Here is an 18101-nt window from a genome sequence, read left to right on the forward strand (position 1 = left end):
CCTTATCGTTCATGAGTTACACAATTCATAGTTATTGGTTTTAAAACCCATAATATGAGATGTCTGTATATAATCTATACAAATGAAATGAGTATCTTACAAGTATACTCAAAAGGGATGGATGCGATTGTGTACATTTTTGCAAAGCCATTTTCCAGATTGAGTGTTCTGCTAATGTAATTATGACCGACTCTGTCGAGTATAAAGTACTCCAAAATTGATCGCAACAGATTTGGTCTATATGGTTTACCATTAGACCAAAACCTTTCACATAGATTGGGAAGAGCACAGAACAGGACGTCAAAATGTGGCAACCAGATTCAATGTCAACTCCACAGAGTTGACAAATACATTTTTCATATGGAGTTTTGGCAAGAGCACCCAAGTAGTCCCCTGTAGGGAGGATATTCCATCGCAAATACATAATAAAACGCTTCAGGGCCAGAGAGCATAGTTTAGTCAGATAGGAATGGGGTATATTAGGCATGATGCCTTGTGTCAAGAATTCTATATATCTTGTCATGGTTGACAATTTCTCAATATTAGATATAATATCCCACCCCCTAGCTTTAGTTTTGATAATGATCTCTGCACTGGTCATATTAGCCAACTGGTTGTTAGAAATGCCGATTTCAGCAAGGTAATTCAGGGCAGTGTTACATAATTTAGTGTCTCTTTCATATCCACTCCCAAATCAGCCTCATTAACTCATTGTGTGTCTCAAGAGGGGGCCTTACCCTTAACTAAAGTAGAGTCCTTTGGACTAACATAAGGACTCTAATGACATGAGGCCATATTCCATTCGTAAGGCCTCTATCAGGACTGAATGGGGCAGATTAATGATTGACCGCAAATTCCCACCCTCTATTTTCCTTAACCATTGAATATACTTTAGCTCCAGAACAGCCAGACCATAAAGTAAACTTGGGGTGATACTAACTCTATATATCTCCAGTAAGGCAGTAATTTTATAGCCCCCTTTATTAATAATATAATGCTTGGATGCAGTCCACTTTTCCATATTTTAGGAGATATAATCTCACCATAATACATGTTAGTGGGTGCGACAGCTATAGGGGACCCCAAATAAGGGTATTCCTTTATAGCTTGTAATGGAGTGTCACTTACACTCCAAACAAATAATTGTTTCTCTTTCCTTAACATCTCAAAAGCACATGACTTTCATTTTTGAGATGTTAAGTGTCATGGAGTTTATCTGCACGTAGGTGGATAGCGCAGTGAGGGAACATTGGAGACCAATAGGGGTTTTGTCTATCAAAATGGTATCATCTTTTTAGGCCAGCCACCCGACTGGGCTATTTATTTTTGGAGGAAAGTTTGTGTTGTCAGGGTTTTCTGCCATATCTACTGTGTAAAGATTGTAGACCATTGGTGTGAGGACGCAGCCATGCCCACGGTTGGTTTTCCTATAACCTGCAAATTCCCCAAGAGAGCTCAGGCGCAGAGTAACAGTCATAATTATATAGAGGGATCCACAGAAAGGCATGTGACCCTAGGTCAAAGAGCTTGCTGTAGTCTACAAAACAACAATATATTTTGTGTTCGTGATCTGAGGCCCCTATTACATAAATCATGTACATAAATCATGGCACACAAGTTGTTGAGGGTGGAGTGTTCCTTTCTGAAACCCGTCTGGAAAGTGGGGATTAACTTCTTGGCCTGTGCCCAAGAAGTAATTTTTTTGAGCAGTATAGATGCAAAAAAATGTTGTGAGATGTCCATCACTGCTAAAAGTCTATAATTTGTTGGGTCAAGTCTATCACCTCTTTTAAAAACAGGGATCAATAAGAACAACTTTGCCGTTTTCAGTTCATTTTCATATTCATTAAAGGCAGTGTTACCGATTTCATGCAGTTTGGGATTCAATAGTATCGATTTTCCCGTTTTCAGTGACTGCTAAGTATTGCGTGTTCCTTGGAGCTCTTGGGTGTTTATGGTGTCTCTGACACACCCGCATCGGCATCTCCTTTCTGTGTGGCTTTCCCCCAGCCGGGAAAGGCTGTTTGCCGGGTGCATTGTTCCGGCTGTCGTGCTCAGCTCCGCCTCTGCTTCTTGACAGCCACGGCTGTCCGCCTTCACTTTCGAGGGACCTTTTCTCCGCAGAGTCCCACCAGCAGGAGTCCTGGGCTCGGGAGTTGCGTTTTGGCATCTCGGTTTCTGGCACGGCTCCTCCTGCTGTGTCGTCTGGTTTCCCTGGTTCTCCTTCTCTCTGCCTTCTGTGCCTTGGCATTTCACTTCTTATACACCAGCAGTCCTGTAATGGACTGCAGGTGTCCTTCATTAATTATGGTTGCCTGGTTCCGATTATAGGGAAATGCCTGACCTTCCTTCATCTTCTCCGTTCCAGTACCAGAGTTGTGAGAGTAAATGGCATTCATTACTCTCATTTGCTTCTTCTTCATCTCAGTACTAAAGTGGGGAATTTGTGTAATATGCCCCACTTTCAGGTGTTTCTTCCTCATGTCAGCACTATTAGATATCTCAAGAGGAGAATTCATTGGAACACAATGACCCATAAAAGTCAGGGGAGGGATAAACTGGCTATCACAAGGATATGGGGGATACCATGTCTTGCCTAAAGGTATCTCACTACCGATCTCCAAGAACCTCCACCCAGTTGATCCTCCCTTGCTTGTCCACCCACAGGGTCTGGATCCCATAGCAATGGCTTTTCCCAGGCCACCTGCATATAAGATCCAAGAGGAGTAGGAGTGGGAATACCCTAAGGTTTCACACACAGTCTATAAATGGATGTACTTGAGAAATTCCAAGATTGGCCAATGGGGACAGTCCATAAAATGGTCAATGGTTATTAGATACACAGCCATGCTGCAGCCCCGGCACACGCAAGACTTTATGTAAGTACATAATTATCACTGAGTGATCCAATTTTGGCATAATGATGTAAAATGATTTTCCCAGAATTACACAGTGTGGTCAAATGTGGAAGCTGGAATTGAGTCCAGGTTTCCTATATTCAATGTAGCTATTTGTCTACCTATGCTCCCGTTCCATCTTTAGTTTTACACCAATGTACAATGATCACTACAGAGCTGTCATTGAAAGCTAAACTTCTACTCCGTATTAAACAAAGCTGACTTGCAAAGCACCAATCCAGATAGTAAATTAAAGTGATAACATAAGAAATGATTCTACATGTTAGGCAAATTCAATATGACACACTCTGAAAGGGGTAAAAGAGCCTAACAACAAATGCATATCTGCCCGAACCGTACACAGATTCAAAATGTATATGTAATTACCTTTATGTCCCTCTTAATTGTGCCAATCCTCACTTTTGAGTCATCACCTCCAAGACAGGTACCGTTGTGTTGTTTTTTTATTTTTGTTTTTAAAATTGCTGCAGCCCATGGTACTGATAAAAATACCCTATATTTACTCATACGCACCTAGTTGTTCCTATCCATTTCTCATACAGGGGCTCGTGTGGGAAATTAGCTAACACTCGCGTTAGCCAAGTCGGATCAAGCAACCTCCCCAAGACCCATGTGGGAGAGGGCCACATCTGACAAATGAGGGAGAGCACTGCCAGAGGAGGGTAAGAACCAATGACAACATAGACAATCTATTTCCTGAAGGTAGATCAGGTGAAAGCATCCATTTGTGATGGGTAAATAGTACCCCAGAGCTGGCTCGGCATAGCGGGGGACTGGTCCTACATGTCCTGGAACTTCTTAAGTGCACTGCATGCATTGTTTGGAGCAAACGGCTTTGCCTGTGCTTGCAACGAGCATGTGCAATATCGTACTTTAGGGCCTGAAGGGAACATGTTTCCAGTTGCATTGTATTAGGCCTGTGGGGATAGAGTTACTGTTGCCCTGTGTGTGTTTGGTTCCTGGATAAGAAAGGTGCAGAATGTGCAGTCTGTAACAAAGCAAGAGCAATGCAAGAGGAAGCATGTTAGGCTTCCTCAGGTCTTCGTCCGAAGAATCTTCTCCCATTAAGAGAACATAAAAGAGAGAGCATGCAAAAAGGTGCAGTTCTCCAGGTGTAGCTGAAAAAAAACACCAGAGAAATTATCATTAAAACTATGAAAGAAATTGTGTTGAAGTAGGAAAAAGAAATCTTCTAGATATGATATGATGTGATATATTTAATGTATAACACGCCTGAGCACGAGTGTTTCTAGGCGTGACAATACAAGGGAGGGAGGATAGAGGGAGGACAAGACAAACAATCTTACTAGGCCTTGTATCATTTAGATTGTGCAAGTGCGACAACGCAAAGTGCAGGGGAAAGGGAGAGTGGGAAGTGCCAGGGAGAGGGTGGGGAGGTGGAATCAGGGAAGCATTGCTCCGAGTAAATGTAGCCAAAGCAGAGCAGCTTCCGGATAAGTGCAGGAAGGCAGGGAACTGTAGAGGTTACCGTTACAGCCCCTAAGTGCGCAGTATGCCCAGAGGCAATGCAGGGGAGACTGATCATGGAGGAGCTTGATACCCAGTGAGACTCAGAGGGTAGACAAGCAACCAGTCGGTGCAGCAGACAGGTAGGTCAGCAGGGTAGGGAGAGAGAGAAAGGGATGGTCTTAAGCTGCTTCCAGAACTTCAGGTGGTCCGGCTCAAGTTTGAGAGGGGCAGGGAGGCCATTCCAGAGGGAGGAACCTGCAGAGAGAGATATGCCCCCACTCTCTGCCTGGAGAAGTGACTGACCCTCAGAGAGTTGGAGGTAGCTGAGCAAAGAGCTTGAGAAGGAAGGTATTTTGGAAGAGAGAGTTGGATGTAGTGCGAGGCCCCAGAAAGCCTTGTGGACGACCTTGAACTTGATCCTAGCAGCCACTGGGAACCAGTGGAGAGATTTCAGGGCTGGAGAGATACGGTCCGTGGGCTTGAGGCCAAGGATAATTCTCGCAGTCCTATTTTGGATAAGTTACAGAGGGCGAGGGTAGCGGAAGGCAGATTGAGAAAGAGGCTGCTGCAGTCGTCCAGCCTAGTGGGAACCAGGGCTCTGAAGACAGTGAGCTTCTGGGGGAAAGTGAGAAAAGGGAGGATACCTCTCAGGAGGTGCAGCTGGTAGTGGGCCTTCTTGGCAAGGTCCGTAATGTGAGGAGAGAAGGAGAGAGTGGAGTCGAAGATGACACCAAGTTTTTTGCCTCACAGGAAGGCGAAGGAAGAGGGCCCAAGGAGGTCAGCCAGAGTGAGAGGGAAGGTGAGAGCAGGGGTTCCAATGAGAAGGATCTCTGTCTTACTGGCATTAAGGCAAAGATCGTTGGAGGTGCACCAATCCGAATCTAAGACAGACAATCAGGAAATGTGCAGGCTGAGGGGAGCCTGAAAAAGAGCTGAGTGTCATCTGCAAAGCACTGAAATCTAGTGAAGAAGTTAGAGATCAGGTGGAGCAAAGGAGCCAGGTAGACATTGAAGAGCCACGGTGAGAGGATAGAGCCCTGCGGAACACCACATGTGGAGAGAGAGGTAGTGGATAGAAAGGACCCAAGTTGGACCTAGGAGGGATGGTCCAAGAGGAAGGCGGTCAACCACTCCAGGGCCTGATCCGTGATGCCCAGGTTCTCACAGAGCCGATTGATCAGGATGGCGTGATTGACCGTGTCAAAAGCAGAGGAAAGGTCAAGGAGGAGGACGACAGAAGGAAGGCTGGAGTCAAGATTAGAGAGCAGATCTTCACGGGTGTTCAGGAGAGCACTCATCATCATCATCATCTTCCCACGGACCTGGCTCCTCCTCTCAAGAAGAGGATATTGTTTGAAAAGAACTGACTTGAAATATTTGGACAAGATAGCCATTGCATGTTCATGACCAAGTGTTTTCTAACTCGTGAGGAACAAAGTCCTTCAGTTAAACCATATATTTATAAATTCCACCAGAAAACCTTTCATTAAGCTCTTCCGTCAGAAACAAGATTTCACATGAATGGAGGGAGCTACATAAAAAAATCTCCTTACCCATGTTCAAATCCAAGTTATATCCATTGTTGTGGCAGGAAGGCTGTTGCCAAGCGCCTTACAGTGGAATTATTTAGAGTCTGACAGGTTTCCCTTCTATGTCTTGTATTGACTCCATGCTAAGTGAAACAGTTGATAAAAAGGTGGAAGAAACACTGAAGAGGTATCCACATGTCCCATGTATTGCAGAGGAGTAGAACATATGCATCTCATAAAGTGCAGACCCTCATCCAATGTCTGTGTTACTACTGGGCCACGCACGAGAGTACCCACTGTTGACATATCCTAACCAATATGATTTGACAGGTGGAGGGATTTTGGGGTCTTTCCTCTGATGGGGTTAGGTACTACTATGTCTCTCTGCAAAAAAAGAGAAATCATGGAGGGTTCCTGACAGTTCTTTCTTCAACCATTCATCAAGGAAGCATTATTTATACTACCACGGGCTGTGCCATGTCTAAATACAAGCCCCCAATACCTCAGGATCTGGCTAAGCACTGCCCCCTTGCTTCTGCAAACAAATTAGGAATCCTGACTACATGGGAGGGAGTCAAGATTGGCTAGTCAGAAGTCACTGAAGATATTTTTCAGAAACTGACAGCAGTCAACATCCCACCAACAGATATTAGACATCATCCAGAAAGTCTAGTTCTCATCTCTTGACATGGGCATTGGAACATTACTTACAAGCCATCAAAGAAAGCAGCTTTTTATCAAGATATCAATGAATGGGAGAACATGCGGTCCATTGCCTCATTTCGTCCAGCACATAGGATCCTACGCCATCATTTTTCAGGCACAACAGTCTCAAGAGGATTTCGTTTGGTTCTTTCCCCAAATATTTAAACAAGTTTGTGGGAATGATCCATTACAAGATGTAGATGCTACAGAGAATGTATCCTACTAATATCATGAAGAGGATTCCTGGCATCTATGTATGCCTAACTGCATTTTCCAAACAGGGGTACCCACCATTAATTCTGCGGGGTTTGTAGTTGAAGAATGGCACTTCCAATCCAGAGTCTTTCCCTGTGGTCCTCTTGAGACTGTTGTGCCTGAAAAACGATGGCGTAGGTGGCGTAGGATCCTATGTGCTGGACGAAATGAGGCAATGGACCGCATGTTCTCCCATTCATTGATATCTTGATAAAAAGCTGCTTTCTTTGATGGCTTGTTCCAATGCCCATGTCAAGCCAACAAAGTAATGAACATTTTCTCCGTTGGTAGCTCTTCTGCATCAGGAAGGCATTTCCATTTACCCTCATTTAAACAATTGGCTCATAGATGATCCTTGCATGACAACAGCATGCCTTCAGACTCAGCTGGTATATGTGACTGCAAATGCACAAACCCCCATCTGGTTTCTTCGGGTACTACAGGTACTACATGAACTACAGTTCATTCATAAGACCAACTATTCGCATTTAGTAGGGGGTTCTGTCTCTATCAAAGAATTGAGCGGTCAGACTAATGGCACCGTTGGCAACTTTACCTTTGGCAAAGTTCCAGTAGCCCAGTGGTTTAAATGCTAAGAGCGCATGGCACACTGAATTTTGTCCCAAGTCAAGACTCATTTCAGGCCACTAATTTCATGTATCCAGATTAATTTGGACCAAACAAGAGAGTCAGTCCAATTGCAGTCCGAATAGGTTACACTTTATAGGATCCTCCACTGAAGTTCATGGCCGATACCAGTGGCACTGGATGGGGAGCAATGCTGGGGGAAGCCTACACGCAGGGCAGATTGAACAAGGGTGAGCAAGAGAGATCTTCCAAACTTAAGGGGCCAGCAACAGTACTGTCATCAAGTGCTCCCTCCCATCCATTCAGTGGAAAGAAGTGACAGTAGAGAAAGCCAACACAGAAGCCATGGCTTACATAAACGGATAGCAGCACATCAGGTCAAAGACACTGTCAGATGCTGTTGGTTCCTTGAGTATGAGAACAAAAAACAAATGATGCTGTTCTCACCCAGGTAGATTGTTCAAAAGCTGTGTCAGAACTTCCGAATTCCATTCCTAGACCTGTTTGCTCTCTTGAGAATGCCGGTCTACCTCCATTTTGCAAGAGATTCATGGGCATTAGAGTAAAGAAATCAAATTGCCTATTTCTAGAATGTATGAAAGGGCTGTTGTATCCTGCTCCTGCTTCCCTCATCTTCCAGGTCCTTAGGAGATTTTTCATTATTCCTTCTCCAATCCTGAATATCAAGTCATTCCATCAGTTCTTAAATTGAACTGGTGATCTGGGAACCGAATTGAAGGGTCTCTAAAGCTACAGCTCACCTGGAGACACAGCCTTAGCAAGTTAGCAATTTAGCAGACACCCTACTTTAAAACCCTACCTTAAACATTGCTTACCCTTCCTGATGTACTTATAGGAATATTCTTTCCTTATGCGGTGGAAAACATCTATACCTTCAGGATAGCTTTTCTGTATAACTTGCGGTTTCATCGCTTAGGGCCCAATAAGCGGCAGGTGGAGCCTTACAGATTCTTGGGTGCGGATTGTAGAGGGCACTGTATTGGTCAACAGGCTCTTCACAAGTTTTTCTACTTCCCAGCCTTCAGAGAAAGCATTAGTCCTGTGTGGGATTGATTTTCAGTTTTACATTTGTATCCTTTCGAGACTGTTGACACTTTTGGCCTTACATTTAAGGCCGTTTTTCTAGAAGCTGTGAAAACAGCTAGAAGAGTGGAAGGGATAGGTGCCTCGCTCTGTGAGAGCATGGAGGCCATGGTGTTGAACTGTGACGCAGCTTTTATTGTATCCCCATGTCTTTTTTTATATGGCCACTGCTACAGTAGCCTGCCTTACCAGCATTTCTTCTGTTCTTACCTTAAAGGAGTAGGGCCATTGGCACTACTTGGACTTTAGGGGAACAGCCTTTAGGTAACTGGGTAAGACTTCCCTTTTTTGAAAGTCAGCTTATTTTTTTTATTTTTGATACATGAGGCCTGATGAGATAGGCTGATCTATTGTTCAACTCGGATGATGAAGTTTTTAATTTGATGGCGGTCACCAGGAGCATTTGAGATTTTGCTATGTAGCTGCAGATAATCAACATATAAATGCATTGGCTGATGTGATTATCAGGCGCTTTCAATATTGGAGCAATGTCTACATTGCATAAAATCAGTGATCTAGATAAACTTAGAGGCGGCCCCAGGAAGCAAACAATGTTTCCGATAAGAATGATCCAAGCTAATCTATTGGGTGCACTTTGTGTGCAAGGATGTCAGTCAGGTCAGGCCTGTTCCAGGAACTCTACCCCAAGACCTCAGTCGCCGGAGAAGAAGGCCGTGGTATACAGTTTCGAAGGCTGCATAGGGCTGTAGGAGAACCAATGCACAAGCTTGACCTTGATCTCCGAGGGCGAGACGTTCTTTTTTATTTTAGAAGTTTCACTCCGTGGTTTCGGCTAGAAGATCGGTAGTGGCTATAAGAGTTTTGCTCCAAGCAAGAGGATATCTGTGCAGTTAGTATTTATTTATTTATAGCATTTATGTAACACCCACACCCACGGGAATCACAGCGCTTGTACATAGGAATGAGATAAAGTCAAGGTCGAAGGAGTCAAAATGTCAAAGATGTCAGCCAGATTGTCACATGGTTCTGGTGGCTGAAGAGTGGTAGAAGGTACTGCCATACATGATGAGGGTTAGCCGTATTTATCCAACAGCCATGTTTTCACTAGTCTCTTGAATGTGTGGTAGGAGGGTTTGTTTCTGATATAGGGTATCAGTGAGTTCCAGAGAGTGACAGTAACACAGAAACTCACACCTCCTGCTCTGGCATGGTTGAAGCGCAGAGTAATCAGTGAAATGTGGTTGGAAGAGTGCAGGGAGTGCTGTGTGATGCTGTTATTTAGATAGAGGGGCTCCTCTATAGATGAAGGGGTGGGCATTAGATAGAGTTTTAAAGTTGATACAGGATTTCACAAGCAGCCAGTGGGCCTCTCTGCGTGCTGCAGAGATATGGTCAAAACAATGGAGCCCCAGTGCTGCATGTAGTGCTTTATTTTGGTGGAGTTGAAGTTTGGCAAGGTTGGAAGCTGACGTGCCCTTGAGGAGGGCGGTACAGTAATCCAGTTTAGGGAGTATAAGGGCTATTGCGAGCATAAGGCAGTTATTAGGCGAGAGAAATTGTCTAATTAGGGTGATGAGTTTGGAAGTGTAGGCCACTGAGGAGGAAAGGGCATTTATGTGCTTAGTCATGGTTACTCTAAATCAAGGTGAACCCCTAGGGTTTTTACCTGATAGAGGAGTAAGCGAAGTCAAGGGATTTGAGGCTGTGCAGGGAGCCCACAATAAATAGCTCTGTTTTACCATCTTTAAAGGCAGAGGTTGTAGTTAGCCAACCAGTTCTGAATGGAGCTGTACACATTGTTTATTGTGGCAGAATCTGCAGGGTGGTTGCCAGCAAGGGGTATAGGGATTTGGGTGTCGTCTGTAGAGTTGGTGTAGATGATGCCGATATAGTACAGAAAGGTTTGGTGTAGGTGTTTTATAAAGTGGGAGAAAGGCAAGAGCCTTGAGGCACACCGAAAGGGACTGAGATAGGTTCAGCTGCAGTGTTATCTATGAAGATTCTAGAGGTCTGTTCACTAACAAAGGATTTGATCCAGCTGACAGCATCTGTGGAAAAGTGGAAGTGGGAGCTAAGATGCAGCAAGAGGGATTGTCATGGTCCACCAGATCAAAGGCTGCAGAAAGGTCAAGGAGACAGCATGCATGACTCGGTAATATAGCCATCCTAGTTTATGTGAGTCACGGATGCTGTCAAGTTGCATGTTTATGTCAAGTAGAGCTGTTTCGGTACTGCGTTTTGGGCAGAAGCTCGATTGGCTCCCAAAAGTCAGTGATGTTCAAGGAATTGTTGAATTTGCAGGTAGGCTATGCTCTCCAGATTTTTGAGTAAGATTGGGACTGTGGTGATGGGGGCGATAGTTGGTAGGCAGGGAGGGTTCCCATGAAGGTTTTTTGGGCAGTGGGGTAGCCCAAGCCATTTTGATATTGATTAGAAATGTGCTGGTCTTCAAGGATGCGTTCACAAACTCAGTGATGATTGTGGTCACTATGGTGCCACAGACCTGCACAATACGTGCTGGGCAGGAGTCTCCCTTAGAGTTAGAGGGTTTTAAAGTCTGGATGGTGTCAGGAAGATGGTTTAGCTAACTTGAGTGAAGGAGAACAGTGAAGGTGGGGTTAGGGGGCAGAAGATGCTAGGAGGTTTGGTGGCTAGACAGGATTACCTGGCATTCATTTTAATGCGTAGTAGATCCATTTTGGTGAATAGGGTGTCCTGGATAGTAGTACACCAAGTTTTGTCAGACCTGGTCTGGGTGTTGGAGGGTACTGGGTTTTCACGTTCTCTTAGGATAGTGATTAATTCTTTAGAATTGGAACTAGCATTGGAAATTCTGGTACCTTAGGAGATTGCTTTGTGCGAGATAACAGATTTCTGATGGTGAGGTTAGAGCAATTAACAGGGATAGGGTGTTTCCTGAATAGGTGTTCTAATGCTCTTTTATTTCTGCAAAGGGTAATTAGCTCCTCAGAGAACCAGGTGTTAGCAGTCAAGTGAGGTTGGGGCATCTGCGTTTCATGGGGGCATGATGGTTCATGGCATGGAGGGGGCTCTGGTGGTAGAGGTCTGCAATACCTTCAGGTTTGTTTGTTGATTGATGGGTGGAGGTGAGGATCTTGTGTGTGAGCTTTCTCGTGTTTCTAACCATGATGTGGTTGAGCACAGGGGCAGTGGTAGGGATAGGTCTGGCATGAGAGAGGTCAAATTCTATTATGTAATGATCTGTCCAGGGCACTGGATTGATTAAAGAAATGTTAATGGTGGTGTTGGTAGTCAAGATCCAGTCTAGGACGCCTCCTTTGGCATGAGTGCTGAAGGCAATCAGTTGCGTACATTTCATGTCCTGGAGTTTAGTGTGTGAGGGTCGCTGCTTTGTAATCACTAGGATCATTGTATCCCATATTAATATCACCAAGTATAATGCATTTAGTGGCTGGTTTGATGAGGGGAGTGATAAGGAGGGGGATGTCAGATTCAGAGGAACGGGTTGGGTTGACAGTAGAGACGGATGTTGTAGGTGGCCTGTGGGTTAAGCGAGAGTTTGAGTAACAGGGTTTCGCAGCCTGTGATGGGGGAACTTATAATGAGGTGGGAGTCATAAGGATTTTGCAATGAAGGCAACACCTCCTCTTAAGGAGTTCATTTGGTCGGCCCTGAATATGGTGTCATTGGGAGGCAGCGCAAGCAACAGCAGAGGTAAGAGGCACTGTAGAGCCAAGATTCAGTCATACTGAGAAAATCAAGGTGACGGTCTAGGATGAGGAAATGGATTTCGATAACATGTGCTCCTAGAGAGCGAATGTTGAGTGCACATTTAAGTACAGCATCCTGGTTGATTGACGGTAGGCTGGCCGGGCAGGCTGGTGCAGAGAAGGACTGGCTGGTGTCTGCGGGGAGTGTAGGAGAGCAGGTGCGGGACGAGAGTCTTAGACTTCTAGAGTTGCCGGAAATGGGGTAAGAGCAGCTGGGCAGCGAGGCATTTGCAGTGTCAGTTCTGGCACAAAGTTTGAGGAGCCTTTGGGCACCGATTTGGGGGCAGCTGAGGTGAGGTAGTATGTTATGTAGTTGATGGTACACAGATGTGGTATTGGCTGCAGGTTTAGCGCCTGGCAGTGGCACAGGAGCAATGATGGCCACCTGCTAGGGACAATGGTGCTAGCAAGGGCACTGAAGCAATGGTGGCAGCCAATATGAGGGCACGGTGTGCTGGAAAGGGAGTTGGCATGGGGCAGAGGGAGGCTGGCATGCTAGCGCTAGAGTGGGTGGTGGAGCAGTTAGTTATACAGAGGAGGGGTGTGGCTCTGGGCAGGATGTGGGGTCGAGGTGGTGGGACGTTGGAGAGTGGTGTGGAAGAAGGATTCCATCTCTGAGCGCTGTGCCGTGGAGTGTAGAGTAGAGATGGTAGGAAAGGAGTGAGGATGGGTGGCAGGGGTCACGGTGGAAAGGATGTGGGGAGGTAGAGGAGCTGAAAGTCTAGCTGTGGGCTGCGTGGTAGAGCAGATTCGGTTTGGGTTCCAGATTAATAGAGGAACAGCTGTTACTGTTGGGTAGGTTGCAGAAGGCTGGCGTGTAGGTAGTGGCAGAGGGGTAGGGGGCCGCTGCGTGCTAACATACTGTAATGGAGCGGCAGGGCACTCTTAGCAGCTACCCCAATTACCAGCAAGAGGATATCTGGGTCCCAACAATTTCCCAGCCACATTAATGGAAGACTCTAACTCTACCATAGGGCAAAGTTTACTGTCTTAATTATCAATCAAAACGACAGGGATTGCGCCTTGAACAAAGTGTTTTCATTTAATTTCATAGGTTTTTATTAGTGCAACTTAACCATAACATCTACGAACATCTGACTTAATTGCAGACCTTCCGGACAGTGCCACATGACCATATGCTGGCGCGCGGCATGATGACGTGTCTGAGAACCCGTCCGCACTTCACGATAAGATCTGTGCTTCGCTCCAACACCTATTCCTACTCATCCATTAACAATCTAGTACACAGAACATACTTTTAGCAAAACTGCTATTTATCTTAAAATGGAATCATCTAATGCCATCCCTCCTCCATAAGAGACACCATCACTGCTGTAATCATGGAGCATGAGAAACAGTGGCCCCTACCTTAGAAATAACACACGCACAACATTTTCCCCTGTCCACCTGCCCCTCCATATTAGTGTTTGGTGCCTCTTCCCTCATTTCCCTCCCCACCTTTCGTTCTAAGCTCTCCTGCCAAAGAAAATGAAAAATGCAACCAAAAACAATAAAAGAAATGTTCCTTTAGGAACCACCTTTCACAGTTAAAAAAAATAGAACTAAAAAAGAAAAACGTATAGACTCCATCTACTTTATATTTCTCAGTAAAGTACATAGACTCAATAAGATTTTCCAACATTTTAATTTGCATTTTGTGTTATGCTAATGGCAATATTGTGGCGTTTATCCCCCATTCCAGGGATGGAACGGTGGATACTGGCCTGGCAGCCCAAGTTAACAGTCCAATCGAAGCAAGGGTGGATAACGAGTTCTCCGGACCATTATCCCCCCATTCCAGCCCCTGTAATGGGGGATGAAGGCCATTAGCACCCTAGGTTCCCAAAGCGGGAACCCGGGGTGCTAAAAAAAGGATTTTTCTTCCTGCACATGGACGGCGCAGGAAGGAAAATCCGTTTCCAAGATGGTCACCGTGGAAAGGTAAGGTGGGGTTCCGTACAGGGCCCCTCTTCGCTTTCCATGACAGCCTGCAGAAAGCGAAAAGAGAACCCTATGACCATATTACCACAAGCACATGTTTCTTCCCTTTCAAACCTATCCCAATTTCGAATAACTTTACCACAAAGCCAGTTCCAGGTGGACATGGCCACTTTAACCCCATGTGTTGTCCCTCGTGGTCATGGCCAGTAGCCTGATTGTCCGGATCATGACCTTATTCCATAACCCGGACAATATGGCCACTGCCCATGGCCACAGGCTACACCTCAGTCACCAAAGGTAAATTATTTTTTTTACCTACATTATGACACTTGTCAAAAAACAAAATCCAGTCAGACTTTACGAAAACATTTATATCTATATCTATAATCTTTTTGCAAAACTTTGTGCAGATTTGTCAAATGGCACCACATTTATAAGCCTTTACAATATTTGGGACCCCCTCTAATTTTTCCCCCTCTTGACAAAATCCCACCAAACTTTGCAAAAACATTTATATCTATATCTATTATCAGTTTGGCAAAATAGGTGTGGATTCATCAAATTGCACCTCAATTATAAACCTTTACATTTTATTGGAACCCCCCTCTAATTTTGCCCCTCTTGACAAAATCCCACCAAACTTTGTGAAAACATTAATATCTAGTTCTATTATCAGTTTCCCAAATTAAGTGTACATTCGTCAAATGGCACTTCATTTATAAACCTTTACATTATTTTGAGATCCCCCTCTAATTTTGCCCCCTCTGGACAGAATCCCACCAAACTTTGCAAACACATTCGGAATCAGGTCGGGAATATAATTGCAACATTTCATGCGGTTTCATTGAGTGGTGCCAAAGTTATATGCCATCCAAAATCTGCCCCCAAACATCTGAAGTGTCCCTGAACTTCTCTGTACCGTTTGCGAACATCCAAACTGTTTGCGGACATTCGCAGCAAAAACCACCTGTTTTTTTCTTCTTTCAGCCATATCCGATCCCATCCTCATAACCCCTCAGCACCCGAGAGATTTGATAAGTTTGACAAGTGCAATGTTGTGTTTTTTAATATGTTTTTACTGTGATGTCCGCGGACAACAGCCGCTGTCCACGAATCCAAGATGGCGGGCGTTTCCAAAAATCTGACGCACTTCATGCTTTTCACCATCCATTCAGCGGAGTGTGTCCGCTGAACGGAGCAGACATAGATATCACTAATTTTTGGAGACCCACTTTTTGGTCGTTTTAAAAAAGTATTGGCTGGATTTTCACTAAATTTACAAAAGCACGCTCAAGGGACCAAGCCGTCGCTCCTGCCACAAATTTGGTGAAAATTCGTCCAGCGGTTTAGGCTGTACAAGTGAGCAAAGTTTTTTCTCCATTCAGTCTATGGGAAAAAAAGAAATTTTGGGACCCCCCTATAACTTTGCGCCCCCTGGACCAAACCTCACCAAACTTTGCAATTCAGAGTAGGCCATATACTTTTTTTTTACAAAGTTTGGTGAGGATTCGTCCAGGGGGAGCCAAGTTATAAGCCGCTCAATAAGTGCTCTTCCTATGGGTTTAGCAACTCAACCATAACTACATGGCTGCTACCACAGGCCATATAATACAATTTATATGGGTTAATATGATAATTAGGTAGCCATATCTGGTGGCGCCTCATAGGATGACCTCTAAGTGTCAAAAATACAAAGTTGCAGGTTAGCATAGAAATAATTGACCCGTGCAACACAGTGTGCTTAACTTGAAATGTAGTTCAGGATTGGACAGAAGGGTCTTCGCAGCCTTGGCACTCTGGACAGCTACCAGGATGAGTGCAGCTATTGAAAGTAGTAGGAACGATCACAAAGGTGCTGAATGTTCCCCATAAGTTTCCAGCATCGATCTTCTTGACCCTGAGACAGAACATTCGGCTTTGAACCTGTATAATAGTTGTATCTTTTCACCTTTGGTGCGATGGTAACAGCTTTCCCCCCATCTGCCTCGAATGAATAGGCTCTGTCCTGCACTTTCATATCAAGTGTGTGGAGACCACAAAATGGAGCTCTCCTGCTTGCAATGAAGAGGATTTTAGGCTGTATCTCTAGCAGGTGCCTTATCGACTTGGCTGACTGAAAACTTACTGTCTCTGTTCGCCCTTGGTCAGGACCTTGCAATGCGAGTTTATTCACATGTAGTTTATAATCAGCTTGTTAGCAGCTTGGCGTAGGCCAATATACATATATTCATAGCAATAGGAGGCACGATATAATTTCTAGTTTGACAAACCCTCCTTTTGGCCTATGCCAAGTGCTGAACTACTTCTGATCTCCCTGCAAATAACTCCATGTGTCATCGTCCATACACCCTGAATAGCTGTCAGAAATATCTATCGCCATTAGATCTTTTACTAAGATCTCTTTCAGTACATACTCCTTAGAGGTTTTATCCGGGGCATAGACTGTATGCCCTATTGTACCTATCGCCTGAGCGCAACATCCCCCTAGGATTGAACATATATTTGGTAGACATTGGATACAACAACAAAGAAATAGCAGAATTCCCAAAATAATCAGCAAGACTGAAAGCACTTTCCAACCCCAAGACCGCAAGAAGTCCCAGAACCAAGCGCTAAGATCCCAATTTCCCTCGGGAACATGCACTTCTGAACTAAGAATGTGCAGATTCTGTATTGCCTTAAAAATAGTTGGGGAGGAATCGGTACGAAAACACAGCAAGCGGACCCCACTAGTTTACATACTCCACCAAGTTCAGCCAGAATGACATCTAATGCCATCCGGTTCTGAAGCGCTACCAATCTGATCGCTTTCTGCTCTAAAGTCATATTATAGAGTATATCTGTGGTCCGGTTGATGGTTCTCTTCAGTACTCTCGCTAGTTTCCTGATATCCTCGGAATTTGCTATCTGCCCAAAGAATGGAAGGAATGATTTTGCTACATCTCCTAAAACCTGTGCTGGAGTGTCGCCATTCTCGTCCCGCCGTGGACGAGCCTTCGAAACCTCTACAGTACTTACTATAAACACCCCAGGTAACAGGATTCCTAGATAACAAGTTCCCTGCCAATCCCTGGGCAACCATGGAAATGCTACATTACCGCAAACAAAATAGATAGGTTCGCCTTCATACAAAGGTCTGTCTTCCCCAGTCAAATTTGCAACGTTGGCACAACCTTTAAAATCTCCCATTGACCGGGTGCCATTCCTCTGGATGCAGAAAGAAACTGAATCAGGGCTATGGTTAACAGTATAAGAAGGAGGCACGGCATCCTTATTGCCTATCGGAGCCATTTTAAAGGAAATCAAAGATTGGAAAGGACGAGACAGTCTATCAGAAGGCCTAATAGAAACAATATTGAGCTTACTCCTATTTGCGAAAAGCGAGCATCCCAGGGGAGTCAGAACAGGTTTCTCAAAACTATTCAAATTAGTGCCATCAAAGTTCCCCGAGATGCTATCGTTCCATCGGCCAAAGAACAGTGCTCTAAGTGAAGCATAACAAGCAGTTGTCAAAGGTAAAGGGTGAATATACCAACCTAGCCCCTTATCCCCATGTTGCGGTAAATGCGAGCAGATCCAACAATTGGTTCTGTTAAAGATTGCATGGGTAGCATTCATAATTAGAAGTAGAGTGTTATTTTGATAATTCCGTCTATGCAAAAGATCTCTAGGTGACAAGGTATGTAGTTGCACAGAAGGAGTGGGAACAACAATTATATTTTCAACAGGTAGGAAATCATTCAAAGGGTACATTCTCTCCAAATACCAAAACCCACAACCAACAGTTACTAAAAGTCCCGTGATTATCACCAGTAGACAACAAAACGTTTTCGGGGCCCCCATACATATCTGCTCATTGTCTCTCCTAGTCACATTTT

The 18101-nt window shown here is 44.6% G+C and overlaps 1 protein-coding gene across 7 annotated transcripts in view; it reads right to left on the reverse strand.

Moving 5' to 3' along the window:
* PER3 (period circadian regulator 3) overlaps positions 1–18101 on the reverse strand; it is a 494927-nt gene that overhangs the window by 388445 nt on the left and 88381 nt on the right. The window lies entirely within an intron of this gene.

The sequence above is a fragment of the Ambystoma mexicanum genome, chromosome 8 (assembly GCF_040938575.1).
Source record: "Ambystoma mexicanum isolate Mex_15411 chromosome 8, UKY_AmexF1_1, whole genome shotgun sequence".
In the NCBI taxonomy this organism is placed as follows: domain Eukaryota; kingdom Metazoa; phylum Chordata; class Amphibia; order Caudata; family Ambystomatidae; genus Ambystoma; species Ambystoma mexicanum.